This window comes from Pan paniscus, chromosome 17, assembly GCF_029289425.2.
Source record: "Pan paniscus chromosome 17, NHGRI_mPanPan1-v2.0_pri, whole genome shotgun sequence".
Taxonomy (NCBI): domain Eukaryota; kingdom Metazoa; phylum Chordata; class Mammalia; order Primates; family Hominidae; genus Pan; species Pan paniscus.
In genome coordinates, this window is record NC_073266.2 from 86,740,061 (window position 1) to 86,755,652 (window position 15,592).

General features: G+C 32.1%; 1 long non-coding RNA gene across 1 annotated transcript in view; it reads right to left on the bottom strand.

The window, feature by feature from the left end:
• LOC134729261 (uncharacterized) overlaps window positions 1-15,592 on the bottom strand; it is a 54,102-nt gene that overhangs the window by 37,764 nt on the left and 746 nt on the right. The window lies entirely within an intron of this gene.

Here is a 15,592-nt window from a genome sequence, read left to right on the forward strand (position 1 = left end):
TCATATTGATCTTCGTACACAAAGCAGTAATATGGAATTCATGATACCTTAATTTCCTATTATAAATCAGTTCATTCAGCACAAATGGGCATGAGTAACATCCGCCATGTACAATGAATGTGAGAAACGCTTCTAGTTTATTTGTAAGGAAGTAGACACCAAATACTCAGAGAAGACTTCTAAGGATGCAGATGTTTTAACACTAGGGCTATTACTAAACTTATTGATATATCTTAGGATTTTAATTTGTCTAATCCATTTACTCATTTTAATAAAATCATTATTATTAGAATTAATTTTAATGATAAATTCTCAATCATTTTGAATAAATCATTCTTATTCAAATATCAGCTCAGCAGTAATGACATTCCTGACTGTCCCACTTACAATCAAATTCTGTAGAACATTATATCCTCCTATCTGGCTTTACTTTTATTCATTGTACTTACATGATTAATATCATTTTAAATATATATACATTTGTTTCTTAACCAACTAGAATACAAGCTCCCTCCCACCAGAGATGTAATATGAGCTCCATGGAGTCAGAAAGATGGTAATGATTGCTGTGCCCACAGTAACTGAAACAGCTCCTTGGTTATAAAAGCTACCAGATAAATATATTCTAACAGGACTAATGAACTTTCTGGGTTATTTTATATCAACCTTTTTAGTCTTTTAGGTTAAAAAACATAGCATTCTTTGCTCTGCCTATGGAAGCTGAGGAGAGTGAGAAGAACGATTCTGTTTGTTATGCTGAGAGAAATTATTTATTCAGTCAGGATATTCAAATATTAGCAACACAAAAACATATAGTAGAATATCCAAATATTATGGGTATTCTATTATGATGTACAATATTTTTTAAACTCTTGAGTAATTAGTTAAATAAGAAATGGCAAAAGAAGAAACACAAGAAAGTACAATGAATAGGAAATATTAGCAGAAGTGAAATAAAAATGTGTCATAACATGTGATAGAATTGATATTCTATTAAAGAATATTTAAAGATTATTTTTAAAAAGCAAAATACAGCTATATTCTTTGTATAAGAATCACTCCTAAAAAAGAATTTGAGGAAGCCCAACTAGAAGAAATGAGCAAGAATAGATCAAACACTTAGAGAAAACAAGAAAGCAAGAGAGTGAGAAAGAAAGGAAAGGAAAGGAGAAAAGAGAAAAGAGAGAAGGAAGGAAGGAAGGAAGGAAAGAAGATAAAGTGGCAATAGTGGCAATATGAATATCAGATTATATGAAATTTAAAGTCAAAAATATTAAAGTCAGAAACAGTGTAAAGTGTATTTTATAATGGAAAAAGATAGGATATTTTACAACTTAAAGATCAAAGGAAAATCTTTAGTATTTCATAAAGATAAGAGGACAATATTAATGTAAACAGAGAGAAAATTACCAACCTTTATATATTCAGCACAGGTGGATACAAAAAAATAAAACCTTTTACAAATAAAGGAAATGTGATTAATCTAATACTACTGACAGGATTTATGACATCTTCCTCAGATAAATAGAAAAAACTAATAACCAAAAATTTTAAAAGATTTGAATAACAAAAATATTTCATATGCTATCATCAATTGACAAAAAAAATTCATTATTTCAAATACTCATGGAACATTCACAAAGACAAACCATGTATTAGGCCACCACATAAAGCTAAATAGTTTTTAAAAGTACAAATTACCTTTGGCTACTCTCTTGCCCCCAAATGCAACAAAAAGATACTTAGCACAAACACCTTTTTTTTTCCACATTGTCTTGTCTTACCTGCCTAAGGATTCTTTATCTTTATTTGAAATCATATAAATGCCAGTCATCTTTAAACATCTTCATTAAATAGGAAATCAAAATTAAAATTGTCATTCTGTGTAAATGAATAAAAATTGGGGCATAATTAAAACCTGTACAATATTTCAAAAATAACTTAAAAAATTTGTTGCAATTAATGCCTCTATTAGAACACAATAAATATTTAAAAGAAATGAGAGATGACTACAATTCAAGAGTCTAAAAATATAGTAAAATAATATCCTAAAATGTTCTAGGACTTAATACAGACAAAAGGAGAAAATGAATAAAACACAAACCATGTGGACAGCTGAAAGCTGGTTCCTGGAAAAAAACAGTAAAGTATTTGCCAAGTCTGATCATAAGAATAGGAGAAAGGAATGACACAACAGCAATTGTGATGAAAACTTGGATGTTAAAAGAAATATGAAATATAATCTAAAACTTAAAATATAGTAATGAATGAAATTATATGGTAGGATATTTTTTCTGTAAAAACATCCACTACCAAAATTGTTTCACAAAGGAGTAAAGCTACATAGACTAATAACCACAGAAAAAATATAAAAGTTAGTCAAAATATAGAACCCTTCCTTTCTCCAAAAAAGGAAGACTTCAGCTTCAAAACGGATGGAAACAAACAGCTGAAGAACAGGCAATTCCAATATTATTAAGGTTTTCTAAACGTAAAAATAAATACTTGATTCATCCTAAGATAAACAAAACCCTAACAGAGAAATCCGCTAAGGACGACTCCCATTCAAAATTAAAAGAGATTACATTCATTTGTAAATGTATAAACAGATATAAATGATATTAATGGAGGCATTAATTGCAATAAATTTTTTTAGTTATTTTTGAAATATTGTACAGGTTTTAATTATGCCCCAATTTTTATTCATTTACATAGAATGACAATTTTAATTTTGATTTCCTATTTAATGAAGAAGATGTTTAAAGATGACTGGCATTTCTATGATTTCAAATAAAGATAAAGAATCCTTAGGCTGGTAAGACAAGACAATGTGGAAAAAAAGGTGTTTGTGCTAAGTATCTTTTTGTTGCATTTGGGGCCAAGAGAGTAGCCAAAGGTAATTTGTACTTTTAAAAATTATTTAGCTTTATGTGGTGGCCTAATACATGGTTTGTCTTTGTGAATGTTCCATGAGTATTTGAAATAATGAATTTTTTTTGTCAATTGATGATAGCATATGAGATATTCATATGGATTCAATTTTAGCAATTACCCAGCAGTATGTTAATATAAATGAAATAAGGTACTCAACTGTGTTTAATCTGTACAGTTAAATTTTAAAATGCCAAAATAAATAAGTAAAAGTAGAAAAATGAACAATAACTTGAGTTCACAAGCCAGAAAATTAAGATTCATCTGTGGTCTTTTCTCTTCCTCACTTCTCCTATCTAATTTATTACCATACTTTCTCTACTTCTAAACAAACTCAAACATCTCCCCGTTTCTCTTCATTTCTAGCACCACTCTCCTAGCACAAGGAAGTTAGATACTGGTTATATGCAGGTATAATTCTTTTGAAAAAATGTATGGATTTCTTGTGAATATTATTTCAGTTCATTAGACAGAAGTCAGGCCCTCTAATACCTGTCTTGTGGAGAAGATCGGCGCCTTCATTTATTTCTTCAATCCACTCAATGCTCTCCATCCAGGAAGCGTTTCTCCATCACTTACTTGAGCTATTGCAATGGTTAACCAGAGTCAGCTGTGAATTTCCCACTCCCTCCCTGTATTTTCCACACCTTGATTTTTGGTAGCCTAGGTGCCTAAAATAAAAAGTTGTTCTTATATATTTTTTCCAATTGCTCAAAGTTTTGTTTTTCATATCCACTCCATAAATCATTTGCTTTTATGTTTTAAAGGATGGTATGAGGTAAGGTTCTAAATTTACCATTTTTCACTTGCATATCCAATTCTCCCCATCGATTTGGAATTCATTCTCATTCTGGGGTCTGCTTTTTGTCCCATTTTTCTATTATTCTATTCTCATATAGTCACTGCAATTTTTTTAAATGTTGGTCTACAATATAATTATAGAATGCATGGATACCAGGTGGGGCGATTGCTCCTTCATTGAGAAAGATGTGGCCCAGAAGGTTGTCTAAAAAACAAATTACTTCTTCTGTATTTTAGAGGTTTAGAAAGAAAACTCAGCGGGTTTTTAAAAGCTGTTAAAATGATACAGCTTCAGCTCATACAGAAAGATTTACTAATTAAATTTAAACTGCCTTGAAACTATAAAAGATTTACTAGAAACCATTAAATTCCCAAGACATCCAAATTTTAACTTTTATCCTTAGGTAATTGTGGAAACAGGGCTTTCATTCATTAGTCCAAAATATTTTCAGCAATATTTGCAAATTAGCAAATAAATATATGTAGACATGCTTACAGAGGGCTTGAAGCTGTTTTATGATATAATTACCTGCAATTCCTTCCTATTTCTACTGGTGAACTAATTAGCATTCTCACATAGATATTCATCAAATCTTGATTTGGAGAGAGAGATAAGCATATAAAAAACAGAAGATAAATATTTGCATGTAAAACTTCTGCTTTGTCAGCACTAGGATCCTGGCTGTATTAATTTACCAATAACATTGTAGCCTACAGAGGCTTTATCAGGATGGTTTATATATTGAGGTTAATGCCTTTGCAAATGAGTTTTCGTTTACATCTTCTACATAGTGGGAGCCTTTAAACCATTCTTTTGTAAAAAAAATCGGTAATAGGTATTGTATATCTCAAAATACCTATGAGAAAGGATTTGAATGTTCCCACTACAAAGAAATGACAAATGTTTGAGGTGGTATGTTAATTACCCTGACTTGAGCATTATACAATATATACATATATCTAAACAGCACCTTGTACTGCATAAATATTTGTAATTATTATGTGTCAATTTAAAATATAGAATAAAAATGTTTAAATATTAGGCAATAGCTAGCGTGATTTTATAACATTTGAATTGAAATTATATGAAATGATATATCAATTGTTATGCTTAATTTGTATTTAATCACAGTAGCATGATGAGTTAAAAGCTGAGTAATAGAAGTATAACAAATCATACACCTAGCCAGAATTTATTTTTATTTAGACAGAATTCAGTAAAGGCTTATCTGTTCTTATTCATGCTGGACATGGGAAACTTGGCTATACTGTTAAAATAAATTCTATCACCATTTTTCCTTCATCCACATTTTCAAACTTGTACCTGTATGATGATTACAAGATGTTTTCTCGATGACTCAAGCCAGAATTTAGAAATGCTATGTACAAGTTAATTTATTTTACATTAGGCCTAAATATAAATGAATATAATTAATAATTTCACAGAAGAATTCTGATAAGCAGTTCCATGTAATCATCCCCACATAGCTGGTGTTACTATTGTTTATTGTGATTAAGACAATCATTATTTTATGGTCCTAGCTGTACTATGCAAATATTCCTGGTCAGCTAACCCCTGATATTTTCTGTACTGAAGGGTTTATTCTTGCTTCAAGTCCTTTAAGATTCATCACATAATAATTTTTGTTTGCCAATAGACTTATTCAAAGAAAAGTCATGTCATGTTGCATTTTTTTTCTGTTGAAGGCTTTCCTTCCCTCCAAAGTTCTCTGCTAAATGTCCACTGTTGGTTTTTAACAGAAACAGTTAACAACGTGAGAGTTTGTGCCAGCAATCTCTCCTTTGTGTCTTTCTCCGTAGCTTAGTGGTGCTTTTTCTTCTACACCATGATGATGATAATTTACACAATTTATTTTCTTCACAGAAAGAGTCTTTTTCTCACTGAAATGACACTGAAAAAAAAAAGCAGGTATTTTGTTTGGCACAGTTCCACATCCCTGCCTCTATGTGACAAGCCTTTTGTCTTCATGCTAGGCACCCACTAGAAGCCACACGTGTTCCTGAGGACACAGCAACAAAGAAACAGCAAAGCCCCTGCCCTCAGTGCACTTACAGTCTGGAAGCAATTAAACATTCCTCTGGCAGCAATATTTCTGGAGCATTCTTATCTAGATATTTTGGTAACATATCAAAAAAAATTGGAGAAATGTCTTCAAATGGGCACACCAAGATTTTAAACCATGGAATTAGACTGTATACTCTAAATTCATGCTTGGACTCATGAACATACACATGGATTCAATCAAAGAGAATCAAGTTTTTGATTCATTGACAAATATTTCTAAATACTTTTAAAGAACACATAATATAGAATTATGTTTTTATCAATATTTATACAGTATATTCTGCTAGTGTTCACCAAATATTCTACATATTCATTCTTCCTCTAGTAATTGTTCACATAGATAAGATTTCTCTAGCATTTATTCTTTGTGCTATTGTTGACCACTCTAGAGAACTGCTATAGTCATTTATTTCATTATATTTGCCCAAGGAATCTCAAAAAGAGTTTCACATTTGTTTTCTCTGAATATGTCAAATAATTTGGTCAGAACTGATATGTCCAAAGTCTAGGATGAAAACCACTAGTTTCAGGCAGTGCAGAAATGATCTGCAAAATAAAAAGTTTTCTTTGTGCTTTTTTATTTTCCACTATAAGAATATTTTCTTTTATTTGTTGACCCATGCAAGTTGACCTTTCTTGCTTACTACTTATAATTGCAAAAACTCTGATATTACATTGGCAAATGTTGGCTGACACTTTTACATTAATTTTAAAAGCTCACTTTTCGTTTTATTTTTAATGCTTTTCTCCAGACGCTCTGTGTATGGCTAAATCTGATGGTGTTGTCTGGAGTGTGAAAGAGGTTAAAATAAGTCATCCAAAGTAAACTACTGTTCTTAAAATAAGATTACCCCATTTCTACATACCATTCCTTTATTCCTTTTTTTAAAAGAGGCTGCAAAGATTTTACTTTGATTTTAATAAATAAGTGGACTCCACTGAAAAAGCTTGAACAATCCAAAGCAATAGCTATATGGCAATTTCATGTATTTTGTCGATTTCCAACGAACAGCAATTTGGGGAACTTCTATATTCAATAGTAGAAAAGATGCAATGTTTATTTTGCACCTTCGAGTTCATATTAATATCTGCTGATAAGAGAAGAGATAGCTTTTGCTAAGAGATAACATGGCTATATGAAGTGAGAGTTAATGCTGAAGATCTCGTATGCAAACATGTTGATAACAAAGCAAATATTCAATACATAGTAGAAATGAAGAATTCAAGATGACTCAGAATCACAAATTCAAAACCAGTTAGGAAGGTTATAGGTCATTGTTTAGCACCAAATGTGCTTTACTGCATAAAAATTGAGGGAAAAATGCTTAGTTTCATAGCCTAAACTATAATCTCTCCAAGAATTAGAAAATAAATATATATCTTATTTATAGACATCAACAGTAATGGAGTAGTTATTTATTTTTGTCAAATACTACAAGAACATGCAAACAAACCACCTAACATATGTTCTCTGTTGCTTCTTCTCTTTGGTAAGTATTTGAATAGGTCAGATATAAAACATGACAAGGGAAAAGTCATTTATCAAATAAAATTGAGTGATAGATATTTCCAAAAATATTAGAAAGCATAGAGTATGTTTTCAGGAAACTACTAATAGAATAAACCAATGTACAGATATAATTGGACAGATATAGAGCTACAAATGAATAAGTTAAGTAATAGATATGAAATACTATGACAGAGAGTGTGGGGCATTTTACATGCTGGAGATTAGAGAAAGCTTACAAAAGGAGTCCAATAAACTTGAATGATAAAATAATTTGGTATGCAAAAATGGAAGACGCTTATGGAACTCTGTACAGTACGGCCCCTAGAGGGTAGAGCATGGGAGTGTTACAGAACACTGAGTACAAATTGGCTGAAATAGATTATTTGTAAAGAGAAATAATAAGACAAAAAGTTGAAGTTGAGAAGTTGAAGATTACAGACAAAGCGTGGAATGTTACACTAACTGCCAGGTTTAAAAGTTTATATTTTATTTTTATTTTTAAGGAAAAGTGAGAATACTTGAATTTTTCAAGTGAGAATCTTTTGACCGCACAGCATACAGTTCGTTGAAACGGGGGCCTGTTCTGGAATAGTTGTATGAAGGCGATTTGAAAGATGCGTGCTTGTTTAGTTTTGAAATATTTGCCTTTTACAAATGTGTCTACATTCTCTTTACTGAATGTAACAGAAAATATAAAGGAAGCATGGAATTAGCCATAGTTTTCAAATGTAAAGAAGAGTATTGTAAAGTCAGTGTCACTTATTTCAAGCTGGATGGCAAACTTCAAACCTGTATTTTTTCAAATACAAACTAATATGCAAAAGAAGGGTGTGTAGTCTGACTGAATCCATGCGTTCTACTAATTACCTTTTTCTAATTAAGGTATTGGGAAAATGGAAAAGTATTCAGTATTTAAAGACTAAAAGTATGTTTAAAATAACTATAACATATTAAGATTCTTCATTTTAGGAGACTGTGGAGTCTAAGGTGATAATAAAACCACTATTATTAAATAATATTTTATTTTAATTATTTGCCTATTTATTAATTTTGAGAAAGGAAAGATTTGAGAGGAATTAGCAGATGCATGTTTCATGAAAGCTTAGGAATTTGTAAAGTTTGGGCAAAAAGTCAATAATATATGATAGATTCCAGCAACAGCAACCTTTATTAAATATGAAGCTAGATCATTTTTGTTTTAACATTCCTTCCAAAACTAGAACGAGTATCTAGACAAGTTCGAAACTCTGAATTATACTTAACTATTCTCCAATATTCAAAAAGCTTAAAACAAATGTCATCTATTAACTCACTAAATGAGTGACAAAAGTAAATAATGGGCATTTTTGTTGCATTTGGAACATATACAAAAGTGGCTAAATAATTGGCATAGGTCAGACAAATATTAATTTATATTGATAATTATTTATAGCTAATGGAAAATCTCTTCAGAAATCTGTAACTGTTGGGAACATGTAAGTATCCTACCTAGATTGAAATCAGCTGACACCATCAAAAGACCATATGCTTCTGTGTTCACACAGTATTTAAAACTTTACAAAGCCAGCTGGCTTTATTTCATAATCTAATTACAAATGAAAATGTTCAGCTAAATATTGCAATGCTTGCCAAAACTTACTTTAAATATCTTCATCTTCCTTAAGCTCCTTGTTATTGAATTTTCATGTTTCATTTCTCCTATCCTTATACTTCCTTGTTTTTCAATATTAATTTTTAATAAAAATATTATTTACTTCACCTAAAGTATTTTGTTCTGCCTAATAAATTACTGTGGATGTCATGCAGGTGATCCAGTGAAGCAATATTATGAAAGTAGGCTATTTATGTATAAGAAGCAAGGAAAGAGAGAAGTTCCACATTCTAACATATGTCATTACAATGTAAAAACATAATATTCATTCAATAATATAACAACAAAAACTCATTTGACAACAAGTAAATGTATACAATAGAACTTTTATACTATTAATGCATATTCTCTTCACAATACTCACAAAGCAATACTAACCCTTGGATAAATGTAGACCCTCTTGTTTGACAGGTGTACCTGTTATTCAATCCTTTCTGTATAGTTACATTTATTTTGGGTTTGATATTATGCACTGCTTTTTAAAATTTGTAAAATTCAACATTTTCTGCCCATATGTTATAATTCCATGAGTTTCTTTAAAAATTACCTTTGGCTATGGGGGGTAAAGGTATTTGATTAATATCAAAATAAATGGGTTTTTGTTGATTTTATTCTTTTTAATATTTGAAAACATTTCCTTTTATCACACACAAAAAATCTGTATTTTGAAATGACCCTGGATCCTTAATATATTCACACCATAGGAAGAAAAATGCTTTTATGCACTAACATCATGCATAATTGATTTATGTAAAGAAAAGGACCATGTGGGTACAGCAAATTATCATGGCACGTGGATACCTATGTAACAAAGCTGCACATTCTGCACATGCATCCCAGAACTTAAAGTATAATAACAAAAATAAATACATAAAAATAAAATCCCAGAATGTGGTTAAAAAAAGGATCATGAACAGCATTTATGCAATAAATGAACATGTTTTAATGGGATATGAAAATGTTTACTTTATAAAATACAAAATTACATTTTCATGACTTTAGAATTGCTTATTTTAAGTTATTCAATTACAGAGCCTTGAATAGGGAACTCTTTTTGGAGCTATTGTACATAATTTTTAAAATCTGAAATTGCTTGCTGTAATTTATGGGAGAAGTTTTCACATTTTCAGAATTAGAGAAAAGTGCCCACTCTGCCTTTTTAGAACATTTTTTTCCTAAAGTCCTTCTTCTACTTTTATTTTGTTTTATCTCCTGATACTCAAAACCAAAATATGTTCTAGATTACCGAAAGCACTGTTTTATGGTCAGCCAATGAAGATAGACACATAGCTCAGAAACTGGCTTAAGCTGCCTCTTAAACATGTCTTCAGTTACTCAACTTTCCCAATTCCCAGGTACGACCCAAATGGGCCATTCACCATTCTTGTCACATTCCTTGCACTTTCACATCTACACTTATTTTTAGACCTGGGATACTCTCTTCTCATTATTCCAAAAGGCTGCACATCCATTTATACCTAATTCAAAATATTTCTTTTTCATAAAGCATTTTCTATGTTATTCATTTCACCTCCAATAATCTCTCATTTCTCTGAATCCAGCTCTTTTGTCTATACAACTCACTTTTGAATTTGTTTTACTCTATTTTTTATCATCTGAACTGTATCTTATTTGTCTGAATACACATCCATGAACTGAGGACTCATATTTAATATTGTCTTCTATCTTCCTTTTTTTCCCAATATAACGCTTTACACAGTAAAATTATGTTACTTAATTGCGCAGTGTAAATTTTGGTGATAAGCTTTACTGTTATAAATATACTTATGTGTATATCCCCCTCCCTACATTTCAGGGTCATTAGGTATAGGAGGAGTGGTTTGTCTTTTCCATATTAGCTGAGAATGCAACGTTTGTGAGGCTGTCTCTTAGTATCTGGGCACCCATGTTATGGTCCAGAGAACCATTCACAAAAACTTTTGGCCTTATTTCCCATAACTCATTTCTAAAAAAGATTATATAAAATGATTATTTGATAATTGAGACATATTATGAACACATATTTTACCTATGCATGTAAAATACATAAATATCATATAATTACATATATACTATTATATAATATCGAATATGTATGTAAAATTATTTATATAAAAACATATAAAATTATTCTAGATAGAAAATAGGCTTAGACAGGAAAACAAACTAATTTGGTGAGGTCTCAAATCCCTTTCCAGAAAATGTTTTATAATTTTCTGAATTTTAATTTAAGAAGCATTGATCCAGGAAATATCTTAAACCCAAACAAAAACTCAAATAAATTTAACTAGAGTACAATATGTAATGACATTTAAACTACAAAATATTGCAAGCTATAAAAATATTACAAACTATAAAAGTATGGGTTAGTATTATATCCTACTTATCTTTTGTTTAAGCCTTAAATTAAATAGGAGGATAATATTACCATTATGGTAGGAACAATGTGTTCTGTAACAAAAATAGGACTCAAAATATTCATGGCATCTCTTTTCTTCTTCCAAATCACTTTATACTTGAATGATTTAGTTATGAATAGAGGTTAAGGTGGACAATCTTAGGACCAGAGAAAATGAGTCTTTGTTTCAAATTCTAATTTTGCTGCTTAAGTTTAATAATCAATGTGAACCTCCCTTTGTTCATCTGGAAAATGGAAGTAAAACCACCTGGCATGGTTTCAGTGAAGACTAAAGACATGTAAAACACCAAGCTCTGTGCTTGGTTCATAAGAGACGTTTAACAACTGGAAACTCTTAATACCATTTGCATTCTTTTGAGGGTAAATACATTGATTTTCATCTCCATTTTTTAGCATGCTAAATATTATCTACTATATAATTTTTTCTTATCTTATCTTATCTCTTGATGAAATCTAATTCATCAGCCTGTCAATTTGATCTCTTGAGGTCTTTAACATTGTGGTATTTCCAACTTTATATTCTGCAAACTGCAAGCTTCCAAATCAAATGCACTTTGTTCTGATTTAGTGTATTGAAATTTTCTGTAGAATGGCTAGATCCAAATAGTCTATTTGGGCCCCAGCATCACATAATATACTTATGTAATAAACCTGCACATGTACCCCCTGAATCCAAAAAATAGTTGAAGTTATAAAAATAAAAAATAATTATTTTAGGGTATATTAGTCTGTGTTCACACTGCTATAAAGATACTATCTGAGACTGGGTAATTTATAAAGAAAGGAGGTATTATTGACTCACAGTTCCACATGGCTGGGGAGGGCTCAGGAAACTTACAGTCGTGGCAGAAGTCAAAGGGGTAGCTAGCACCTTCTGCACAGGGCAGCAGGAGAGATAGAGAGAGCAAGCAAAGGAGCATCGCCACACTTTAAAACCATCCACTCTCTTGAGAATTCACGCACTCTCATGAGGACAACACGGGGGAAATCGCCCCCATGATCTAACATCTACCAACTCCCTCCCCTGACATGTGAGGATTATAATTAGAGATGAGATTTCTGTGGAGACACAGAGCCAAACCATGTCATAGGGTAATGACTGATTTAAAGGTTTTATTCAGCTTCCAAATGCCAATACCTTTATACATCAAGCACTGTGGTAAGCAGTGGGGACACGTATGAAAACCATTAAACTCTCACCTTGCAAAGACTGAATCTCTCAGTATTATTTTCAAGAAAGGCCAAAAAGAGTATGTGTGTGCCTGTGTGTGTGTGTGTGTGTGTGTCTATTTATATATAGAAAGTATGAACAACATATCATAAGGACAAAAAATGAAAAGGGACACATAGCACTATATACTATGGTTCTGGTGAAGGAGGGAATAAAGAAGTTGATACCCAAAAGCCATAGATTGGGCAAGAAGGATTAGAGACTTCCTCAGCACAGTTAGTTCTGAACCAGTAATAGTAGGATTTTCAACCAGATGCTGTAGCAATGAAATTTAAATGACAATCTAAAAGATAATCTAAAAATAATAAAACAATCTGGAAATAACATTAACTTTCTCTTCTGGCATCTAAATCCCGAGTAATTGTGCCTTAGATTGCAGAAGAGTTTAAATTAATTTAGTTCAATGAAGTGAAATAAGCTGTCTTTACTTTTATTTCCCCAATTCGATAAAAGAGTATAACTCTATAGTAAATCCTTTTACAACTGTGATGTAAGTACACTCATTTATATAGTTTCAGTACTTGATAAGTAATCAAAACATCCTTTGCTAAGAAATAAAGTCTTACAATATATGTATGGTATGTGATTATATAAATGTATTTTTATACTTGTGTTTGAAATAAAGCAATTTTTAAATCAAATTTTCTTTTTCTTTCTTTTTTTTTTTTTTGAGACAGGGTTTTGCTTTATTACCTAGGCTGAAGTGCAGTGGCGTGATCATGGCTCACTGCAGCCACTCCCTCCCGGCTCAAGTGATCCTCCCACCTCAGCCTCCCGAGTAGCTGGGACTACAGCCACATGCTATCACACTCAGCTAATTTTTGTATTATTTTGTAGAGACGGGGTTTCAACATGTTGCCCAGGCTGGTCTCAAACACCTGGGCTCAAGCAATCTGCCCTCCTTGGCTTTCCAAAGTGCTGGGATTACAGGTCACCACACCAGGCCTTAAAACAAACTTTCTATATTCAGATTTATCTACACAGAAGGAAGTCCCCCCAGCACACATACACACACATGCAAACATACTCAATTTGTTTCTTCTATCTGGTCTTGGTTGTCGTCAAATCATACATTCTCTCATCTGGATGTGCACCTCTTAGTATTTTCCTTCTTCAATTCTATTAACATAGCCAACCACTTTCACTATTTTGCATCTATTCACCAGATATTTATGTTTATCAATCACCTACAGAGTTAGATGCTGCAGGAGGAGGTCATAGATGACATGACAGGTGAAAGCAGTTGCCTAGAAATTATGTAGCAATGTTGAAAACTATAAGTAGAATAAAGGAAGTCAAGCTGGTTTAGACAAGGGCAATGTCACTGGAAGCAAAGAGGTATTTTTGCCTGATCTTTTCATTGTCATTGTGCAGATTTTATCTACATAAACAAAGACATGAAGATAAAATTACTTTTAATCTGATGTCCCCTCCCACCCCATCCATCATTCTGCAAAATATGATTCAGTGAGGGAATGGACCTTTAGTCGCTACATCTTTGTAACAAAGATTTGCAGGTTTGAATGGCAGACCTGGTTTTTATTCCATCCTACCAGGGATGTGGAGATCAGACAGGTGTACACAGTTTTCTTTTCTTTGTACTGGCAGGTGGTGTCATCAAAGTGAGAGGTGCCCTTCCAATATGTTCAGCCAAAAACTTTTGTCACCTAAGCAGATGGCAAAGCTCATCTACTATGCTGACAGTTTGCAGATAAATGGAAGACTTACTTGGCTAATCCATGAACTGCTGAAAAGCAGGAGTAAAAATAAAAATAAAAAATCCATGGGTCACAAATGGATTAGGGCAGTCCGTATTTAGAAATAGCTCAAGGCCTTGTCTATCAGTGTTGACAAGGCTTAAAGTTAGGAAGGCCTCAATTAATTAAACTAAAGAAATCAAACACAAAAGCAAGGTTACTAGTAACAAAACTAATGGCCTGTTTTCAGTAAAGCAAAATTTAAAATCAAAACAGATTCAGCTAAGTAGGAGAGTTTAGAAATGTAAATCAATAGAAGAAAATATTTATTTAAAATTAAAAATAAAAAACGGAGGGCCAACATATTTCAGCTCCTAGTATGTTGAAATTTGCATTAGCGTTATTTTAAAAGTCATAATTTTGCTTTTGCAATTTTATAGTGTTGAAAATATTTCAAGTCCATATACATGATGCAACTATATTTTTTACCTTATTTATTATTTTGAGATTTTTGAATAAATGTTTTCTATTACCCTACACTAATGCCTTTTTCTTCCTTTTTACGCCTTAATGATTTTAAATGTGTATCCACTGTTTAATTATTTTCATCATCTCATTTTCTTTTCAAATACGCAAATTCCCTAATAGCATCAAACATCTATTTTTTTTCTAATTCCACCTTGGATAAAAACGTAGACTCCTGGGAGCAGGGGATGCCTCCTTTGTTTCCATTTTTCTAGCTCCTGGTAGTGTGTTTCAGGTGTAGATATTTTTCCCTCCCCTTCCTTCTTATTGAAATGGAAAAGTATTAATATCAAGCTATGGCTAGCGTTTGTTAATGGCTTCTGAATTTTACATTAAAAGCAAGTGTATAATTCCACATTTCACTGCATACATTTACCTATAAAGCACCCATGTGGAACCCTTGTGCTTCTCTTATCTTTAAATCTTTTAGGCAGAAAAAGATTAATGAACCTAACATTTCTCTCTCACACAGGGGTGAAATGGACTGTATAAAATCTTCACGGGAGCCTGTCTGATTTATGAGAAGGAAAATCCACTCCGTTAAAGGCACAAGGCTTCGGAGTGTTCTGTCCAAAACCATTTAACCTCTGGGTTATCCCTGCCAAGCAGACCTGGGAGGAGCACCAAACCACTGCCCACAAGCAGACGTTACTCAGAGATAATTGAAAGGGGCACTTACAGGTTTCTTTTCCCCTGGCCTTGTTTTGAATAGAAAAAGACAGCTGCTGTCAACGTAGTGCA